We start from the raw sequence: 8,781 nt of genomic DNA, 5'->3' as shown, positions 1-8,781 counted from the left end.
GGGAGTTTTGTTAGCTTAGCTCTAAATCTTAGGTCACCCCTATCTGCCAACAAGTGTTTGTGAACCTTCAATTAATACTAAGAAGTCTTTGTTTACTTAGTCATTTATTCTTAGGGTCCTAGCTATTGGTAGCATATTAGTGCACTTTGGCATCCTATAACCCAATGTCCTTTCTATGGTTGCCTTAAATCTTAAGCTTCTATTTTAAATTTATGCATATGTCGAGTCACTTTGGAATTAGGTTACTCAATTTCACAACCAATTTCTTTCTATCTCCATTACTTGGAAAGTTTCCCTTTTAAGTGATACATTTGCACCTTAGCAACTTACTATAATTGAATCATTATTTCTTTTATAGAAAAACCACAATGAATGTATATTAACTATGCTCAACTTGATAGGAGCTTTTCATGAATTGATAATTCACTATTTTGCACAAACTTTTACATGTAAATTTTTGGACTAAGTCCAAAAAGTGGGGTTCAATGTGACACATTTTCACTAGAGCATTGGGCATATGCTCCTTACACTATGAGGATGGGGGCTTTAGTTAAATCTCCTTGCTCTAGGAAATCTTAATACTATGAACATATATTAAGATGTAAAGTAAAGTGAGTTGTTTGGGAGATGTAAGGACCCATTCCTCTGTCCTCAAACTATGACAAAATTTCTACAATTTCACAACATATAAAAAAAAGAGTTTATTTAACAAAGCAATATATTTGAAACCACATATTAAAAGCTTATTAAAACTACTTATGAGTAATTTATACAACTTATCCAAACAACAAGAAAAAGACCTAGTTATGGTGCCTCAGTTGTAGTGCTCCTTCAGGGAGCACACGACTAAATATGTCACCCTGCCAACTAGGAAAGTCTATTCGACTTCGCAGCCTAGGAAACCTCCACAAGTTCCCTAGCCCTCTAAGACCAAGTCAAAACCACAACCATAGTGTGTCTGAGTTTCCCATGTCAACACCCCTCTAGTGTCCAACACCAAAATCCACCATTATTTGTGATAACCCAAAACCTCTCCAACCCACAAGTTCCCCAAAGACAAAAATCCTCCCCCTCCCCCTCAAAAGAATCCCTTCGACAAAAGAAAACCCTCCTACTTATCTCCCCCCTCATGAATGTTACCAACCCCCTTGTTAATGTTACCAACCCTCTCATTATGTTGATGACCCCTATCATCCCCCAACCTATTCCTCTATCCATAAATTGATTTGAAGAAGTCAAACTTCTCAAGTCATAAAGAATGATAAAATAATAAAATAATTTCCATAACAATATTAATAAAATAATAATATTTACTTAAGGTTCAATCAAATCAAATGGTTTTGTGGGAATCCCAAATAATCTAGTATTAAATTAATCATAATAATTATAAATCATGAATTATTTATTAATAAGGATTAATGGTTAGTCATTTACTTAACCGCTAATCCAACTTAACTATCAATCAAGTTTAAGACTATTCAATCTTAACTATTAATCAATCTCAAGACCAATCATACAATACTAATGTATCATGCAAGGTGTGGGTATGTAGGTAGAATACACTTACCTTATATGTATACTACCCATCCGAGATCCATTTCAAATCCAAATCTACCAAGCAACGAGAGAGATTCAGTTCAAAGTTAATATGGATCTAAGCTAGTGCTCTTGCATTCCACAATGTATTTCCTTAAGCCTTTAAATATGCTTCATCATAACAAATACCATAGACAAATATGATGGACCATGCAATACCATGGGTTTGTAAACCAACATGAGCAAACCCATCAAATGACCAACCTAAACATTTAATTTTATTTTTCTTTAATGTAATGTTATGTTGATGAGTCAACATAACATAACATTACATTTTACAACATTGCTGCCATATTAAACTATATAATACCTCTTGGCGTAATAATACTTATAAAAATTAATCATATGAATCAATCACTTAACAAGTAAATTAATAACCTAACATAAAATAATAAAATTAGAAAATAAACATTAAAAAAACATAAAAACATTGAAAAAATTAACTTAAAAATCCATTAAAACTCTAAAATGACAAATTCTTAACACTAACCCTAACTATTCTTTTAATATAAAACCAAAAAAATCAAGCTTAACAAGTTAATTATAGTTGCAGCTTGCAATTTTGATCCTAAACTTACTAATGATGGTTTGGGACCATCCCATGACGAACCCTTGTTGAATGCTAGCCTTATCCAAGCAATGATTGAATTTATAATCATTGTTATGCATTGTTTTTGCTTTGTGTGCATTAATGTCAAATCATTATGGCTTCTATGATTATGTGCCATGTGGTTTGTGTCATGTTTGTGGGGCTTAGTGGCCTTGATGTATGCCTAAGAAATTATTCTAACTTTATGATTATGGATAAATTTGATAGGTTATAGAGCTTTACCATGTTATTTTTCACTTAGGGTGGCTAATAAATTATTCACTTTGAAAGATCTATGATTGCCTTAAAAATGTTGAGGTGATTGGTATAAAAAATTGTAAAGGAAAACAAATTCATAATTTAAAAAACAAAAAACATTGAAATAAATAAATTAACATAAATTTACTTTTACAATTTTTCTTTTTAAAGTATAAGTTAGATTTCTGCTATTTCCATGAATTTAATTATATACCACAAAGGTCTATGTAGGGTTAATATCAACTAGTGCATTAAAGCCCAATTCAATTGTCCTTTTGTTAGAAAGTGATCTATAGATAGTGGGCATATTTTCGTGCCTCAAATTCAGCCATTCTTCTGTGGACACGTGTTCCATACTCCGTGAGCTATGCAATGGTCTTTTGATAGACACGCAACTTCTTGGGATATGAGTCAATATTGTGAGGGCGAGGTAAGACCCTATTTTCATTTGTTCTTCGGCTTTATCATATCATTCATTGACGAGGGTAGCAATTCTATTTCTTCTTCATTCTTTGCTTTGTGTATGACAGCAGGTGGGGGAGTTTCATTTGTTTGAAAAGCCTCACACGAAAACAGGACATTAAGGCCATGCTCTCAGCCATCTCATATATCCCAGATATTTGAAAATTGTTAATAATGGTAAGGTAATATCCTTTCCAGTCTTTTTGCAGTATTTTGAAACCCTAAGAGGTTTTGAGTTTATGAAGTAATGCTTTTTTGATTTGCTGCATCCATGGAAAATATTATGCTGGTTCTGTTTTTCTACAATGCTCGGAGTTTACTAAGTTTCATAGCTAAAGAGGAGTCATTTTAAAAGGGTTTTAATTTTTTGTTCCTATCGTTTTTGATGGAAAATCTTTTGGGTTTTGGGTGCCTCAAATATTAAAGAAAATGGTAATCTTTGGATACAGGATTTGTGGAAAAGAAAGTTTTTCCCATTTGCAGAAAGTGGTAGGATCAGATGCACCAGGGTTTTCTTCGAAAGGTACATTCGTTGTCCACTCCCCTCTCTTAAGATAACATGGAATTTGTATTGAATGAAGCTCTAGATAGTTTACTTAATTGAGTTTCTTTATGGGAGGTGTTGTGGTGTTAATTAAACAAAGTCAGTCTTGCAACGATTTTCACAATTTAGGGTTGGAGAGTAAGGAGTAACTAGGAGGAGTATGCTAGTAATGAAAATTTTGGAAATTTAAATAGGATGCGATGGTTGGACCATCTACTGTAGGTTTTATGGACTTAATTAAATTTGTTCTGCAAAATGTGAGGGTTTTTAGAGGTAACGGTTTGGTAGCATTAAGTGGGTATTCGAAAGTAACAATTAATTACTCGAGGGTTTTTGAAAACAATGAAGATATCATAAATACTAATACAAAGTTATGGATAGTCTACTGCATTGAAATTCTTTGCATAGGATTTTATTATGATAGTAAGACTAATTCTGCAGAATGTGTGGGTTTTAATAATCCATGGATGGAAACTTTTTAGATCGGTATGGGACAATAACAAGTTATGGAGGGGGATCTTGAGATTGCTGAAATATGAATTTGAAACATTCTAGGTTGATGGTCCTAGCTAGTAAATCATCAGGAAATTGAATTTTGAGAACTGTGTTCTAAGGATAGAACCGTAACAGTGTATTTGATTTTAAATTCATGAGTTCCGCTAGAAATTGATGCAAAGGTCATTGTTTTCTTATGCCTAGAGTAAGGAAAATTGAACCAAGAGTGATTTACGAAGCACAATTTATCACATTCTTCTATATTTGAAGGAATTAGAGGAGTGAGGGTTTTTTGTTTTGTAGCATTGAAAGAATATGTTTGCATGGGCTGATGGATTTTCATGTTTTTATTTCTTAATGTTGGATTTTTATTTTTGTAGAAAAAAATGGATTTAAGTGGGAGTCAGACCAGTTGGAGCTACTGCTACTCTGTGTGTGTTTATTGTGGGATATTCCTCTACCGACTCCATTAGGTAAGTGTTGGATTATAAGGTGCATTGTTTGCATGAATGTTAAAAATGAGTGGTTGATATGTTGTGTTTCATTAGTCTTTCAATAATTAAGAAAGATGTATTGACCTTTCAATAAATTTGAAGTGCTTGGGTCTAATGGTTAAAGAAGTTCAGTGATTTTTTTAAGTGTTAAGCATCTTACAGGAAATTCAGGGTTGTTGATCCTAGAATTTGAAGTCTTTTTTAGGTACATAGCATTGCCTGCCATAGGAATTTGTGATAAGTCAAATATTTTGAGATCGGAATGGAAAAATTTGCAAGGGAAAGTTTATAATATTCATAAGCATTAGAAAACTGTGAATTTAAAATCTAATTGACAGTTTGTGAAGATTAAAAAAAATGCTTATTTGGTCCTAAAGTGGCATTGGAAAAACATAAACAAAATTGAACAACACATCTACAACCATAATTATATGGACCAATTAAGCTCACCTTTGGCTTAGGAGTGATAGCCACATTCTCAGATCTTTTGAAACTATTATCTATCTTTACTGAATCCACAAATGAATCTTTAGACCTCGAACTATAATCCAGAAACCGTGTCTAATCACAAAACGCCATGTAAAATGAATTACACTCTGATTGTAATTTGTAGTGTACATGTTTTATCTTTAGACTTTTTATTATTATAAACAGTACTAGCATCCTATTAGGGAAAAAAACACCACAGGCAGAAACAAAATAGCTTCATTCTAATGAGAAACGGGAAAAAATTGGCATGTTTACATTTGTGATGGAAGCTGAGTGTCACTCAAAGAATTCTCTTAATGAACTCTTATACACCCTGAGAAATTCCATCACCACCTCTCACAAGGCAAGAAGACATCATATGAAAAACATATATACCAGATAATAAAAGTCCAATAGGACACAAAGTTAATCTTGCAAAGTAATTGCCTTGTCTAGGAATTTCAATTTACAATAATGTGGTCTCTCGATGTTGAAATATAGGGGTCTTAGAATGGACCAGTTTATGTTGTACATGTAATGCATGTTTCTCCTGGATTGTTAATGTGGGTTGTGGGGTTTTTTTGGATTTAAAAGAAACAAGAGTCGGAATTGAGAGGAGAAAGAGGTAGTGAACAAGGGCTTTGTGGAGATCTCATGTGAGAAAATGGAGTAGCAAGCCCCAAGCCAATAGCAGCCACTTATGGGGGTTGTCAGCGGTCCACCTCAAATTCCTTATGGTACAACGCCTTATCAAACAGCTTAGTTGGTTGCACCTGTTGCTCCAGCCTCCATTGTTGGAATTGTTTAGTCTCCTGGCCTAGACAAATTACTATATATTGAGCTGATTCCTCTCCTCCAAGGCAATTTGAATCTCCTATCTGAGGCAAGATAGCTTGCTGACCTGAGGCAAGATAGCTTGATGATCTGAGGCAGATAGCTTTGATTTTCTGAGGAATACTCTCTGGGGAACAGTGTGGATTTGAGGCATGCTATCTATGTGAAACATGCGAAGCTTATCTTTGTGAATAGTGCGAGCTTTGAGGCTAAGGAAAAGGCTAAAGTTTGACCCTCTTAGAGACCTATGGCAGATACAATTGAAGGGATCTTTGTATTGGATATTGGAGGGATGGAGTGAGAATTGTGGGAGGTTATCTTGCTGGTCGGTATTTGTCTATGTAATCTTGTCAAAGCTATGCTATTTTTGATGTACAAATTGGATTGAATTGGACATTCTTTAACAAGGAAAGGTTGCTGGGTTTTTCCCCTTGGAGTGGGGTTTTCCCAAGGTAATTTTTTATGTCTCTTGTTCATTGTTTTACTTGATTTTTATTGTTCTATGGAGCTTAATGATTGTCAAATTGTAGCATTGGAAGCAGTTATCTATCTGAAAATTGGTCTAGTCTTATATGATACTAGAAAAATCAACACTTCTTTCAACCTCGGGTGTTAGGAGTAGGCAGCCAAGCTCCTCAATGGTTGCAGAAGACTCTTATAGGGAACCTGTGCCCAGTTTTCCCACATCGCTCGTGGCTATCAGACTTGGGAGACCTTGACATCATTGGCCCCATTGTCTTATCTCCCTTATGCTTTCTCTCTCTCTCTTTACAGGTTCTTCTGTTGGGTTGTCCGCCTTTTCGACAAACTCACTTAGTGTTGTGTTGACACTCCCACATTCTTGTCATATTGTTTTGTGCTCTTCAATCCCATTGAACTACTTTTTTTGTTAGTTGTCAGACATCAATACAATTATCTTAGCTTATACTAGAATTAAAATGATAGGGGGTTGTGGTTTACTGTGTTTTTAGAAATGTTTGGGTGGGTTGTATCTCTAAGTCTCACTGGTCACTTTTGTCCAAGCTAGACATAAATCAAATCTATTGATCTATTACCTCTAACAACATTTTCTGGGAGTTTCCAGATAGGTAATCCTGTGAAGTAGATGGAAATATTTTTCATGGTAGTATGATTACTTCCTTTTTCATCTATATGATGGGATTTTAATTTTTTTGTTTGATGTTTTATAAGGTTGTGCTAGAGGATGAAGATCTTTTTTTTTTTATTCAAAATTGTATTTCAGTGGTGAAAGTGGCACAAGCAAAATATAAACTGCAAAAATTGCAATGCAATACCTGGCAGCACAAGGAGGTGACTGGAGTAGGTGATAAAATATTGTAGGCAAATCTTATTTTGGAGTCATTTTGTAATGCAAAGATGCTAAAAAATGACAACTCTAGTAGATTTGTAATCTGTAAACCTTTTAATTCTCATATTTAAACAATTTCAGTACATGGGAGATAGAATTGCGATACTTGTGAGTTTGCCATTGCAATTGTGTCTAACTAAATATTTGTGATTCTGGAAAGACAAACATGTTTGTAGCGAAGTCATTATGCTTCTAGACATGTAAATCGCAGATAAAGAATTGCAAAATTTTAAGGATGTTGTGTGAAATTATATGCAAGGCAAGTTGATTGACATGCATTTTAGTAGCAATGGAAAACTTTGTGGTGCACATACTCAAACATGTGAGAAAAGCTTAAGCTTCTTTTTTAGTTTTGATTGTTTTACGTCTTTGTAACTGACTTCACCATTCCTTTTTTCACTATTTAATTTGAAATAGGTGTGTGCTAGATACTGGAATAATGAAGAGAGGTCATTTAATGGGATTATACCCTAATGTGTGAACTGTGATTTAAAATAATCATTTTTTCTTCTCTAAAGGTTTGCTCGAGAAGGTGAGGAGAACATGATCATATTATTTGAGTTTGGTCAAATTTATTTGATTTGATATTGTATGTTCTAGAAGCTATAATGCGATAAAATACCAACTTGTATTGTACAGTCAAGAGTAGTGTAATGGTTACAAGGTGAACGATCTTATCATATATTCTACTAGCTTTGTGATGGGGCTTCTCCTGCTCTTAGAGGTATACAAATAAAGGTGATTTTTTAATGCAGTTTTGCTTCTCGTCAGTTTGTTTTAGCAATAACTTTGTTCCATATATAAGTTACCTTTTCTTTTCATAGATTGTATTGTAATAGCTTTCTTAAATTTTCTTTTTCATTGGATATTATGCAAGTTGCATAGTAACATCACTCTACATGACACTAAAGTAGGTGGCATACATCCATTCAATATGATGGCATCATTTTTATATAATAGCAAGTTGGCCATAAATAATTCATGAATTGCATCTACCAACCTTCAACATCCTCTATGAATTCTAAATATCTTCGCTTCTTTGCAAAACTTTTCATTCTCATCTAGGAGTTACTCTTCTCAAGAATCCATTGTGTTTCTGAATCCAGCACTCCGTTTGCACCATCTTGGCGTGATTTAATTAGTAGACACCATTGCAAGATGATGTATTGTCTTTCACATATGATTAGATTGACATTATGTTGATTGAAAGAAATTAGGAAAATATCTTAGTTGCTTCAGTGTTCATCTAATTCACAGTCTCCAAGACTGGCTAAAATCAGTTTTGAAAGGTGCTCCTCACAAACATATGTACCATTGTTTTTTACTTAGATGTTTAATTTTTATATGTCCCTACTATTTCTGATCTATCCAATTAATAGCTAGTTGGAGAAGCTGTTGAAACTGATTATCTGCAAACTACAATTAAATACTTAAACATGGCATAGGTTTCTTGTTTTGTTAATAGTAAATTTTATTGAATGAGGTGGCATGCCTTAGTTTTCAAGTGACAAAGAGTTCACATTCTATACATTTTGTTTCAAAATCAAGAGATATGACATGCCTTGGTAAATCATGAAATCAACATGACAAGCTATACTCTGACATTTTGGATATATATTTGTGAGAGGAAATACATGGATCTTGTCAGTGTCAAAGGATTTTGCAGCTTCTC

Source organism: Pinus tabuliformis, chromosome 7, assembly GCF_031772625.1.
Source record: "Pinus tabuliformis cultivar Carrire ecotype Pingquan chromosome 7, CPIR1, whole genome shotgun sequence".
In the NCBI taxonomy this organism is placed as follows: Eukaryota; Viridiplantae; Streptophyta; class Pinopsida; order Pinales; family Pinaceae; genus Pinus; species Pinus tabuliformis.
The sequence above is the reverse complement of the archived record's forward strand: the minus strand, read 5'-3'. Positions refer to the sequence as shown.